The following is a 13,044-nucleotide window of genomic DNA, read 5'->3' as shown; positions in this document are numbered from 1 at the left end:
TCTATTACCCTCTTGTTTGGATAATGGGATCTCTTCTAAAGCACCCTTTAGCAATACTTCAAGTAAGAGCCTGCAAAGAATTGCAAGGGGATTTTTTTTATTCCTTCACCAGAGAATGAATAAATCATAGGGGGGGGATTAGGCTCAGAGAAAGATTTCTTTGAGGTCAGTTCCCCCCTTCTGTGGCCATTTTGGAGGTGAAAGGTGGAATGGCCTTCCTTACCTCACAGTGGTTCCTATCCTCAGACAGGAGCTAGCAGGATGCTCTCTGATGCAAAGGATTCATAGAATCATAGTATAGTAGGGTTGGAAGAGGCCTACAAGACCATCGAGTCCAACCCCCTGCTCAGTGCAGGATTCCAGACAGCTCTTGGGCAGTATGCATGACTAACCCTCACCAAAGATTTTCAGGGTTTTGGTGTGTGTGTGTGTGGAGATTCTGAACCCCTCATGCTTTTTTTCTGCAAGGAAGGGAGTCTCTCTCTTACTTTGCCCTCTCTCCGGTTTGGAACTTCAAGAGAGCCTGCATGCTGACATTCTATTTCGAAAGATAGACATGAGTACTTACTTGGGGTGATGCTTATTCCTGAGGAAAACTGCTAATCACCGCTAATGAATCCGGTAGCGAACAATTTTGACACTAGTAAATCTCTAGTGCCAGACCAGCTTCCTCCAAGCTGGTGCCCTCCAGATGTGTGGGATTACAACTCCTGCGATCCTCAGCCAGCAAGCCAATAGCTGTGCTGGCTGGGGATGATTGAAGTTGTATTCCAACATGCCTGGAGGACGCCAGGCTGGGGAAGGTGTGCCAGGCAAATTTAGTTTCTAAGCCAGTGGAACGAGTGGTGGCAATACTGCCAACCTGATATATGCCCTGAGTGGGCTGGGTCATGCATTCCTCAGACAGCACCAACTGCTGTATGTTCTTTCCTGCTCACTGAGGTCATTTGTGATGTCCTCATTGTTCTGTCCCCTTCATGGATCACTTCCTTGTTGTGGCGAAGGGGCTTGCATAACTCAGTGAAGCCATAAGCTATGCCATGCAGAGCCACCCAAGACGGACAGGTCATGGCGGAGAGTTCTGACAAAATGTGGTCCACTGGAGAAGGAAATGGCAACCCACTCCAGTATTCTTGCCAAGAAAACCCCATGGAATGTATCACAAAGCTAAAAGATATGATGCCGGAAGATGAGCCCCTCAGGTCGGAAGGTGTCCAATATACTACTGGGGAAGAGCAGAGGGTATTTCCAAGTAACGCCAGAAAGAGCTACTTTGGCTGGGCCAAAGCCGAAAGGACACTCAGCTGTGGATGTGTCTGGTGGTGAAAAGAAAATCCGATGCTGTAAAGATCAGTATTGTTTAGGAACCTGGAATGTAAGATCAATGAATCAAGGTAAGCTGGAGGTGGTCAAACATGAGATGGCAAGATTGAACATCGACATCTTGGGAATCAGTGAACTAAAATGGACAAGCATGGGCGAATTTAATTCAGGTGACCATCATATCTACTACTGTGGGCAAGAATCCCTTAGAAGAAATGGAGTAGCACTCATAGTCAACAAAAGGGTGGGAAAAGCAGTACTGGGGTACAATCTCAAAAACGATAGAATGATCTCAGTACGAATCCAAGGCAAACCATTCAGCATCACAGTAATTCAAGTCTATGCCCCAACCACTGAGGCCGAAGAAGCTGAGGTTGATCGGTTCTATGAAGACCTACAACACCTTCTAGAATTAACACCAAAAAAAGATGCCCTCTTCATCATAGGGGATTGGAATGCGAAAGTAGGAAGTCAAGAAATCACCAGGATAACAGGCAAGCATGGCCTTGGTGTACAAAATGAAGCAGGACAAAGGCTAATAGAGTTTTGCCAAGAGAACACGCTGATCATAGCAAACACTCTTTTCCAACAGCACAAGAGGCGACTCTACACATGGACATCACCAGATGGTCAATATCGAAACCAGATTGATTATGTACTTTGCAGCCAGAATGGAGAAGCTCCATACAGTCAGTAAAAACAAGACCTGGAGCTGACTGTGGCTCAGATCATGAGCTTCTTGTTGCAAAATTTTGGCTTAAATTGAAGAATGTAGGGAAAACCACTAAACCATTCAGGTATGACCTCAATCATATCCCTTATGAATATACAGTGGAGGTGAGGAATAGATTTCAGGGATTACATCTGATAGACAGAGTGCCTGAGGAACTATGGACGGAGGTCCGTAACATTGTTCAGGAAGCAGCAACTCAATCCATCCCAAAGAAAAAGAAATGCAAGAAAGCAAAGTGGCTGTCTGATGAGGCTTTACAAGTAGCTGAGGAAAGAAGGGAAGTGAAAAGCAAGGGAGAAAAGGGAAGATCTGTCCAACTGAATGCAGAATTCCAGAGAATAGCAAGGAGAGACAAGAAGGCCTTCTTAAATGAACCATGCAAAGAAATCAAGGAAAACAACAGAATGGGAAAGACTAGAGATCTCTTCAAGAAAATCGGAGATCTCAAGGGAACGTTTTGTGCAAAGACGGACATGATAAAGGACAAAGAAGGCAGGGACCTAACAGAAGCAGATGAGATTAAGAAGAGGTGGCAAGAATACACAGAAGAACGATACAGGAAAGATCTGAATGTCCCTGATGGCCATGATAGTGCAGTCACTGAACTTGAGCCGGACATCCTTGAGAGTGAAGTCAAGTGGGCCTTAGGAAGCATTAGTAACAACAAAGCTAGCGGAGATGACAGTATTCCAGCTGAGCTATTTAAAATCCTAAAAGATGATGCTGTTAAAGTGCTGCACTCAATATGCCAACAAATTTGGAACACTGAACAGTGGCCACAAGACTGGAAAAGGTCAGTTTACATTCCAATTCCAAAGAAGGGCAATGTCAAAGAGTGTTCAAACTACCGCACAATTGCGCTCATTTCACATGCCAGCGAGGTTATGCTCAAAATCCTACAAGGCAAGCTAGGCTTCAGCAGTATGTGAACCAAGAACTACCAGAAGCACAAGCTGGGTTTCGAAGAGGCAGAGGAACTAGAGATCAAATCGCCAACATTTGCTGGATCATGCAGAAAGCAAGAGAATTCCAGAAAAACGTCTATTTCTGCTTCATTGACTACGCTAAAGCCTTTGATTGTGTGGATCACAACAAACTGTGGCAAATTCTTAAAGTGATGGGAGTACCAGACCACCTTACCTGTCTCCTGAGAAACCTGTACAAGGGCCAAGAAGCATCAGTAAGAACCAGACATGGAACAACCGATTGGTTCAAAATTGGGAAAGGAGTACGACAAAGCTGCATATTGTCGCCCTGCTTATTTAACTTATATGCAGAGTACATCATGAGAAATGCGGGGTTGGATGAATCACAGGTCGGAATTAAGATTGCCGAGAGAATTATCAACAACCTCAGATACGCAGACGATACCACCCTAATGGCAGAAAGTGAAGAAGATCTAAAGAGAGAGCCTCTTGTTGAGGGTGAAAGTGGAGAGTGCAAAAGCTGGTTTGAAACTCAACATTAAAAAAATGAAGATCATGGCATCTGGCCCCATCACTTCCTGGCTTATAGAAGGGGAAGAAATGGAAGCAGTGACAGATTTTATTTTCTTGGGCTCCAAGATCACTGCAGACGGTGACTGCAGCCATGAAATTAAAAGACGCTTGCTCCTTGGGAGGCAAGCTATGGCAAAGCTAGACAACATAGTAAGAAGCAGAGACATCACCTTCCCGACAAAGGTCTGTCTAATGAAAGCTATGGTTTTCCCAGTAGTAACGTATGGCTGTGAGAGCTGGACTATAAGGAAGGCTGAGCAGCCAAAGAATTTATGCTTTCGAACTGTGGTGCTGGAGAAGACTCTTACGAGTCCCCTGGACTGCAAAGAGGTCAAATCAGTCAATCCTAAAGGAAATCAACCCTGAGTGCTCATTGAAGGACAGATACTGAAGCTGAAGCTCAAATATTTTGGCCACCTAGTGCGAAGAGAAAACTCACTGGAAAAGACCCTGATGCTGGGAAGGACTGAAGGCAAAAGGAGAAGGGGACGGCAGAGGATGAGATGGCTAGATAGCATCACCGATGCAATGAATATGAACTTGAGCACGCTCCATGGGGTCACAAAGAGTTGGACACGACTTAACGACTGAACAACAACAACACTGTTCTGTGTCTTTGAATGTGTGATAAGATGATCTGAAAGTGTGTGGAGCAGGGCCTTTTTTTTTTTGCTGTGGGACCCATCTCAGGAGCTCCATTTGGTGACCTCACTCTATACTTTCCACTGCCAGTCCAAAACTGTTTTGTTTTATTTCCTAAGGCATTTGTGAACTCTGGTTGACTATTCCTGTTTGAAGACTATTTTGCTGAATTATATCATGTTGTTTTTCTTGCATTGTTGTCTTGATTTTTACTTCTTTTTTTTAATCTGTTGTTAACTCTACAGTCATCTCTAACATTCAGTCTGTAAGCCAAAAGGCAACTCACAACTTTTTGTTTATTTAAACAAATAAATATATTCTGAAGTCATTACCACTGGAGGTTTTGATCATTTATGTCTGTTACTAAGGACCTAATCTAAGCTGAAGAGTCTGAGACTGTTCTCCTTTGATCAATTATTTCATTACCAAAGAGACCTACACAATTGGGGAAATGGCAAGCTACTAACCATGCCGTATGTTCTGCCATGGTGCTTGGCAACCTCCCTATTTTTGCAGTCAAACATGTTTATTGATCCCTCCATGAGCCACCATATGATGGACTCTGTTCAGCATGGAGGTCGTAAGTAGTACAGGCTTGCTACACTATGTTCAAGAGATCTACATGGCCAAAGAAGATTAGCCTATCTTATACCGGGTGAGACTATTTGTCTACCTTGCCCAGTATTGTCTACTCCAACTTGCAATGATTTTCCTGGCTCTTGGATAGAGGTCTTTCACATCATCTGATAACTGGAGAGGCCAGGAATTGAAACTGGGACCTTCTATGTGCAAAGGAAGTACTGTACCACTGCACTAAGGTGACTTCCCTTAATTTATTTCTAGGGTCATTTTGATTCCACTGCACTAGAGGCAAGTGTACGCAATTGTAGTGCGTAAGTGTTGGTGCTAACCTTTAAAGCCCTTGATGGCTTAGGACCAGTCTACTTTATGTTATTGCCTAAGGTCTTCTTTGGAGGTTCTTCTCTGGATGCCACCACCCACAATGTTGCGATGGGTGGCTACCAGGGAAAGAACCTTCTCTATAGTGGCTCCCCGTCTGTGCAATGCCCTTCTGAGGAAGATCCACCTGGCACCTTCACTGTATACATTGTGACACCACATTAAGAGTTCACATGAAAATTCATATGCATTTTTGTGCCCATTTCTCCTTATATATAAATTTTTATATACAATTTTTCCAAATGTATACGTTTTTGCAAGCAATGTTCCTAATATAATGCATATTTAATGTTATTTTCTCTAATATACACCCTTCTGTGGGGATTGTCCTCTAATATACCTACTTTTTGATAGGAGAACTTCATTACAAACTTCATGTATAGGTCTGAAAGTGCAAAAATAGGTAAATTTTTATTAAAATGTGAACCAAATGAATTTCTTACCTATCCCTTAATACTGGTGGGATGCTGTAATGCCTCTCCTTCAGAGTACCCTCAGATCTGCTTTATTCATTGTCCAGCAAAACAGAAGCTCCCCAAATGAGTTTATTATTCTTAATTGTTCTTATTCTCAAGCATGGTATATTTGTGTTTTACTTTAAAATTATTTAATATAATTGAAGATTTGCCAGGGCCAGGCATGGGCATTTTCCTGACTGGGGCAAAGGACAGATGACACCTCCCTTGCATGTACAAAAGCCAACAGGAATTGTAATTAAGTCTTACTTCAACAATGGCAATGGAATTGTTTCCTCTACTACACCAAAGGGGAGCAGGATAATTTAGAAGCTGCGGGACCAGCCATGTGGCACAAACAGCTCTGTTGTCCAGGAGAAGGGAATGGCAGTTCGGCACTCAGGAGGAACAGCTGGGGGACTGTTGCTGCTGCCCCCCCTGCAGTCTCTGCCACTTGAAGTGGTTACCTCACTCTGCCTGAGGTAGGGCCAGCCTGAGGTTTCCTTCGCTACATGATGAAAAAGTTGGGCCACTGAAAAGATACTTGGGGCAAAATGGTTTCCTCTCCACCCTATTCATGAGTGGCAAAATTGGAGGGACCATTTCATCAGGTGGAGGAGGAATTCTCCAACAGTCTCTTGGGGGCAGGGCTACTCATTAGCAATGGCAGCCAAACAGTTTTCCCTGAGTTCTTTTCCCTCCAGGCATTTAAGGTTTTTAATCTTTGTAAACTGCCCAGAGAGCTTTGGTTATTGAGCAGTATAGAAATGAAATGGATGAAATGAACCTGGCTCACCGTTTTTAATCCTCTGTGTTGCCTCGGAACTAGCATTGGGTGTGTGGCAGTCATCACAATAAAATAAAATATAATGCTGGCCAATATTCAGCAAACAGCTCTTTTTCTTGAGAAAAAGGACATTGTCAGAAATTTTCTCAGAAAAAAAAACTCTCCTGAGCAATTTCGGCCAAGCTCCAGTGAACAAACTGGCATCTGCTTTCTTTTATGGGTATCTTTGTGCTGTGCCCACTTCACATGTGCATTTGCTTCTTGCATTCTCTGGCCAACAGTGGCTTTCTGTGGCTTTCAGTGTCAGAGCAAGGCCAAAGATCCAGCAAAGATCTTTTAAACTGGTGATGCCAGGGATTGGCATGCAAACTGTCTGCTCTTCCACTCAGCTATGATCCCTCTCTATTTTCCGCCCAACATGACATAATCTCCATGTCAGAAAAATTACCCACTGTCACTTGTGAAGTTAATGAAAGTACTTTCTTTTCTCCTGTGAATACACAAGTTGAGATGTGGGTGTGGTGTTAGTGTCCAGCAGCAACTCAAGGGTAGTTCTACTGAGGTGGGGGAATCCTCGGCTCACAATCTTGTAACTCAGACTAAGTGCTGCTACCAGGAAAGCCACTCTTACTCATCAATCTCTAATTGGGAAAGCAGTTAATAAATTTACATGCCCATGTTCTAGCCATAATTAAACCTACACTGCTTGCTTTGATGCAGGAACTGATTGGCCGAGGTGCTATTCTCAGTGCCAACTGAACAGAGATCACGACTCACGATTAAATCATTCTAATTCTATAACTACTGCATTACACCATAACTAAACAGGGTTAAGCAAGCCATGAAGGTCTTTATATTTTCTAAAATTCAATTTGTGTTTTTTTTAATGAGGTAACCATCCTATGTTGCTTACTCAAACCACTCCTCTGCTAAGTGTCCTGAGGACAGCACCAACATGTTCCTGTACCACACATGCAAAGTTCTCTACTCATCTCCTTTACCCCTGCAAGACAATATTTAACACATTTTAATTACAGAAACTGTGTTGTGGTGTGAACAAGGAAAGAAAAGTCAACATTACATATCTTTCTCTCTGAGGGAAATAGCGCTTGTCACTAAAGATACTGCGCTGAAACTGCCTAGTGTGTCTAATATGGTGGTGGTAGTTTGTAAAAGGTGTATATATAATGGACATCCTGGGCTGCTTATCTACAGCTAAGGCGAATTTATTTATGCAAGATGATGAGTGATGTATATGTTGCCTCCTGCAAGGCCATCTGGGAGGAAATTTCTTAGAATGCTTTCGAGATGAACATCCATTAATTGAAAATCTTAATTTCCTCTTGAAGCTTCTGTGGTGAACCTATTAATTCTGAAAAGAATGTGCTGGCAAAGGGAGTCTGTTTCAGGAAACTATTCTTTACATTTGGGGAAGCATGACAAATCCTCTCCACTTCCACAAGTCAGCCACAGTGAAAGATATTCTTGTCAGCTTCAGGAAAGAATTATTCACCTTTGGGAAACAGAACAAATTCATTCCCCCTCGGTCGACTAGTCTGAACAAGACCCCTCAAATTATTAATCCCAAAATTCACTACATGAGCTCAGAAGCACCTAAATAGTTTCTCTGCCAGTAAGCTGTTCAGCTGGAGACCAGACTGGATTGATTCATTATTAGAAAACCAGAGATAATATCAGGAAGATGGAAGACACGATGGTCGTGGACACAGCCACTCCTGCTGTTGGTAGAGTGCTTGAAAGGGAAGTTCCAAAGTGAACATCAGAAATTTGGTGCCCGATGCTTAATTTCTGGAAGAAAGAGCTGCCAAAGGTCAAATTAGTCAGAAAGCATCACATTGTAATCTCAAGTTTTCCCCAGTTCCTGGTGTGTAGAAACACTCTGCAGTTACTACATAGTGAGTAAAACCCAACATAAGTCTTACTTAGAGTAGACCCATTGAAATGAAGTAAGCCATGGAGAACTTAAATCCCATTCATTTCAATGGGTTTACTCTAAGTAGGACTTATGGTGGATTTTACCCAATAATGCACCAAAGACTGGGGAAAGGCTTCCAGAATGTAGTGCCTCATTCTGCACTTGCTTAAGAGCCCTTTAATCTATTCGAATTCCAGATGTTTTAGGGCTGAGCACTGTCCCTGAAAACAAATGCTCTGACTGGGCCCTGATACAAATTAAGACCAATTCTTATTTCTTATGTCATCTTTTTCTACAGTTAGATCCGACACATTCTTGTCCATAAGTCTATGGGCCAAATTAGGGACAGCCATGTATATTTAAGACTATGTCTGCTTCATCCATGTATAATGCATGAGTTGGGGGTCTATTGTTTACACCAGCCTTCCCCAACCTGGTCTCCTCCAGATGTGTTGGACTACAACTCCCATCATTCCTAGCCTGCGTGGTCCACACCTGGGGGGCACCAGGTGGGGGAAGGCTGGTTTATACAAAGAAGAGCAAGTGGTGAGGGGAGACAAACCCTGTCTTCTCTCCTATCTGCCTTACCTCACGGTTTCCCTTTGCTTCAAGCAGTTTTGTCTCCAGCTTGGCTCATTCTCAGGAATGGATCTAAACTGAGAAAAGTGTTCGAAGAAATAAAACACAGTGAGACAAGGGCGGGGGAAGGCAAGCTTGCCATGCTCATGTGCTTCTTTTTGTGTAAAGATTAGACACCTCCTGCTTTATATGTCCACAGGGCAGGAAAATGCATAAATATGTATGGCTGCCATGTTATATCTAGTTCGGCCTTACATTCATGGGTGCCCAGGGTCACAGCCCTAGGCCAGAACTCCCTAGCTGGGGAAAGTGTGGTCAGGGGAAGTGAGCAAAGGCAGCCCCACTCTTCTCATCAACAGTAGGCAAGAGGGGCAGTCGGGAGTTTTGCCAGCCATGACTGTTTGCCCTTATGATGGGCCTTGAGAAGCAGGAAGGGGACTGAGAAGGTTTGGAAGGCTACCATGTTGCCAAGGTGATGCAGCAGCAACCAACACCTCTTAGGATCCTGGATTCCTTGTCAAGGGAGACCTCTGGGAGCATGGGCAGCTTGTAACTCATACTTTAAAAGGCTGGATGATGCCCACTGGCTTGGCTTTTGAACTGGCAGAGTATGGGAGGAAGGGGAAAGATTAAGGTGCTGTTAACCCCATCCCAACCATGTCTGAGGGCTCTGGGGTGACAAGACTGCTGTGGTGGGGCTCTGAGAACCTGACAGCAGGTTCCCCCCACAACCCATAAATTTAGAAAAAAGATACCAGACAAGGGTATCTTCTGGCAACATAGCTTTTTTTTTTTTTTTTTTACTATTTGTACCATCAACTAATTTAATCAGGAAGAATACAAAGATTAGGACGATTGGGATAATGACAGTCTTAAAGGAGCATAACGTATCTTTCTTTGCACCATGAAACTTTATAAAACCATGTCACTTTGATGTTCTCAAATTTGGAGAAATCATTTGGAGATGGAAATTTGAAGAAATTACAGATCAGATATTGGTCTGCTTTCAGGCTGCAATATTAATTCTGGAAAATCTGAAATACCACCACTTAAACCTAATTAAGTGGTGGTATTTCAGATTTTCCAAAATCCAAAATTTTCCAAAACACTTATCTCCTCTTTAAAAGATAAATAGCAGTTTCTCAATTTAGATGGTTAGAAGTCTTTCTCTTTCTGTTCCCCTTTGTTCTGTACAAATTACACTGCAGTCATCCTCTTAATTGTTTTCATTCTATAAGCTTTGGGCTTGAACTCTATTTAAAGCAAGTTCTAAATATAGGGGAAATTTCATGTCCCTAAGCAATTATGGTATAGTTCAACAGATTTGTTCCTAGACCTACAGCTGACCTTTGTTAATTCATTGAAATGTAGGCTTTGTTTACTCTCAGTTAGTCATTTCAAGATATAAATTTCACAAAACATTGGTACCTATTGGGATCTATTAATTTGTTTTCTTTAGATACCTACTATGTTTATACTAGTTTAAAGCACTATATGATCAAACTGTTAAAGGAATTGCTGTTATGGAAGATAAAAATATGATCTTATTCAACAGCATGTTCATTGCCACCAATTATAACAAACACACAGGCTGATTGTGTAAATTGGTGTTGGGCGGGATACTGTTGGGGCAGCATTATAGCTATGGGGACTTCCCAGGAAACCAGGTCAAAGAATTGTTAGACAATACATGTGTAACAGAAGCAAAGGGGATGTATCGATTACATTAGTGAACAACAAACAAATAAACAAAAAAGCAAACAGGAAAACAAGGCAAGGTGGCAAGGGTCTCAGTACCTTGGATAGCTCCAAGTGCAGATGTTGCTCCAACAAAAAGCTGGAGATTGACTGAGGCCTTATAAATCCATCTGTCCACACTACCCCCCCAAGGCTCCACTCTCCTGCCTGAGTATGAGTCCTTGAAGCAGGGGTGGGGAATCTCTTTTAGCCCAAGGGCCACACTTCCTTTTGGGGAAACTTCCAGGGTACCATATGCAAGAAGTGGGCAGAGCCGCTCCCCCAATATGGGTGGAGTAAAAACTAAAGTTGGAATGGCCTCCCTGCACACATACATTCCTGCATATAACACACATTCATTCTCAGACACGCACACATCCATTTTCATGCACAACACATACAGACTCCCCCACCCCCCCACCGCCATATGCCCACCCACCCATGCAGTAATCAGGCTTTAAAAAAGCCTCCTTGGCATCAATGGAGGTGTTAAAAGAACTAAATTGCCATGCGGGGGCACTTTTTCCTATGTAGAGTTAGGCATGCCCAAGCCCATTGAAACCATTAATGGATTTGTGCAGAAAATCAGGCTATTAGAAACAATCTCTTCTACCACCCCGCACCCCTCGCTTCTTAGGATCAATACAATATGTTCTTTGAAATGTACAATCTCTCTTCTCAGTCCAAACTGCAAGAGTATCCAGAGTGCTGTTCTAAGAGGCTGTCCCAGAACTCTGTAATATCTTTTTTTCTGGAGAGTTTTCAGATATTGAGATGGAGAAACTTTTGGAAGAGCTGGAAGTCCTTATTTTGGGGGATTTAAAATAACAAAAACATTCTGTGTCTGGGCTGGCCTAAGCCATATTGCAGTCTGAGGCAAATGGCAGGAAATGGCATCCCCAAGTTTCTCTTTCAAGCACAGTTGCCACCCCACCCCTTCTCTCACACTCTCACTCACTCTCTTCTCACTCACTCACTCACTCACTCACTCACTCACTCACTTTCACACAGAGCCCCATCCATCCTCACACAAGCACAGACCTATTCATCCATCATCTGTGGAAACACATGTACATTATACACACATCTCTCCCTTCTCTACTTCTCTGCAGTTGCCTGGGTTGACCGGAGTCCTGCATGCTACCCAACTCTACCCCTCTCCCTTCCCCAAAGACCCTCCATCAGGGCACTTTTTTCCCTATTCCTTGCACTTTCATTTTATTTATTACATTTCTATACTGCCCAACAGCCAAAGCTCTCTGGGTGGTTTACAAAGATTAAAACTCTAAAAATACAATATAATAACACAACATAAAAACAAATATATACAAAAAATGCGACTATTTTAAATAATCAACCACTGCAATAACAAATAACAGATCTCAGGACTTGTGCTTGGCACAAGGACGATTGCACTTGTACCAAGCACTGCAGAACAGGAGCATGTTTTTGTAAAGCCTTTCCATTTGTCCTCTTCCCCGAGACTTCCTGGGATCTCTCCCTCTGCCCCAGGAAACCGTTGCTGCTGCCAACTGTTAACGAAGCAGAGGCAGCAGATGAGCAGCAATGGCCGGAGAAACGTCAGCATGGCATGCGAGTTCACCAGGCCCACTCTCCTGACCCCCATGGTGCAGCCACAGCAATAGTAGTGGGTGTGCAGCTCAGCCCTCTTTCTTGAGGGGAGGGAGATGTGTGCCCACTCTGCCTCCTCCTTCCCATGATGCAGCTGGGACATGGTGAGGATGGAAGGATGGCAATGGAGGTGGCTGGCATTGGCTTCTTCTCTTGAATTCAAGACCTATAAAGGTTTGGACAGCCTGGACACCTCAGTCCAAGAGAAAGAAAGCCAGCCCAGCTGTGGAGTGCCCAGACAGGTCAGCCGCCTTTCTTGTCATGCTTCAAGTCAGAAGAAAAAACCATGCCAGCAGCCAGTGCAAAACCAGGCCTGGCAAGCTCACCCAGTTTTCTTCATCTTGGGCAGGCAGTGGCAGATGGGTGGGCGAGAAGAATCACTGGCAGATGGGGTGGGCAGACTGATGACTGAGGCAGGGTCTGCATGCTCATTATGCCACCCTCTCATGCTTGCCCCAACCTGAGGCATAGGACTCACCTTGCCTCATGGAAAGGCTGGCTGGTCCTGGCCAGGATTAAGTAGGTGTGAAATAATAATCATTGCCCTTAATATACCCAGTAATCGTTGAGTTTATTGTTTGAGGTATTGTTACCCTCCTGAGCTCCTGGGATGTGTTGAGTGACACAACAAACATACATAGGCTCAAATGTATAATGCAGGGGGGCAGAGCCTCAAGTCCACATGGGATCCCAATCTGGCCCTTTGGGATTCCCCAAATACTGATGCCTCCTTTCCCCCTGAGCCACTGACAGTTTGGTGG

Source organism: Heloderma suspectum, chromosome 7 (assembly GCF_057233095.1).
Source record: "Heloderma suspectum isolate Gila_16-S chromosome 7, 16-S_ref, whole genome shotgun sequence".
Taxonomy (NCBI): domain Eukaryota; kingdom Metazoa; phylum Chordata; class Lepidosauria; order Squamata; family Helodermatidae; genus Heloderma; species Heloderma suspectum.
The sequence above is the reverse complement of the archived record's forward strand: the minus strand, read 5'-3'. Positions refer to the sequence as shown.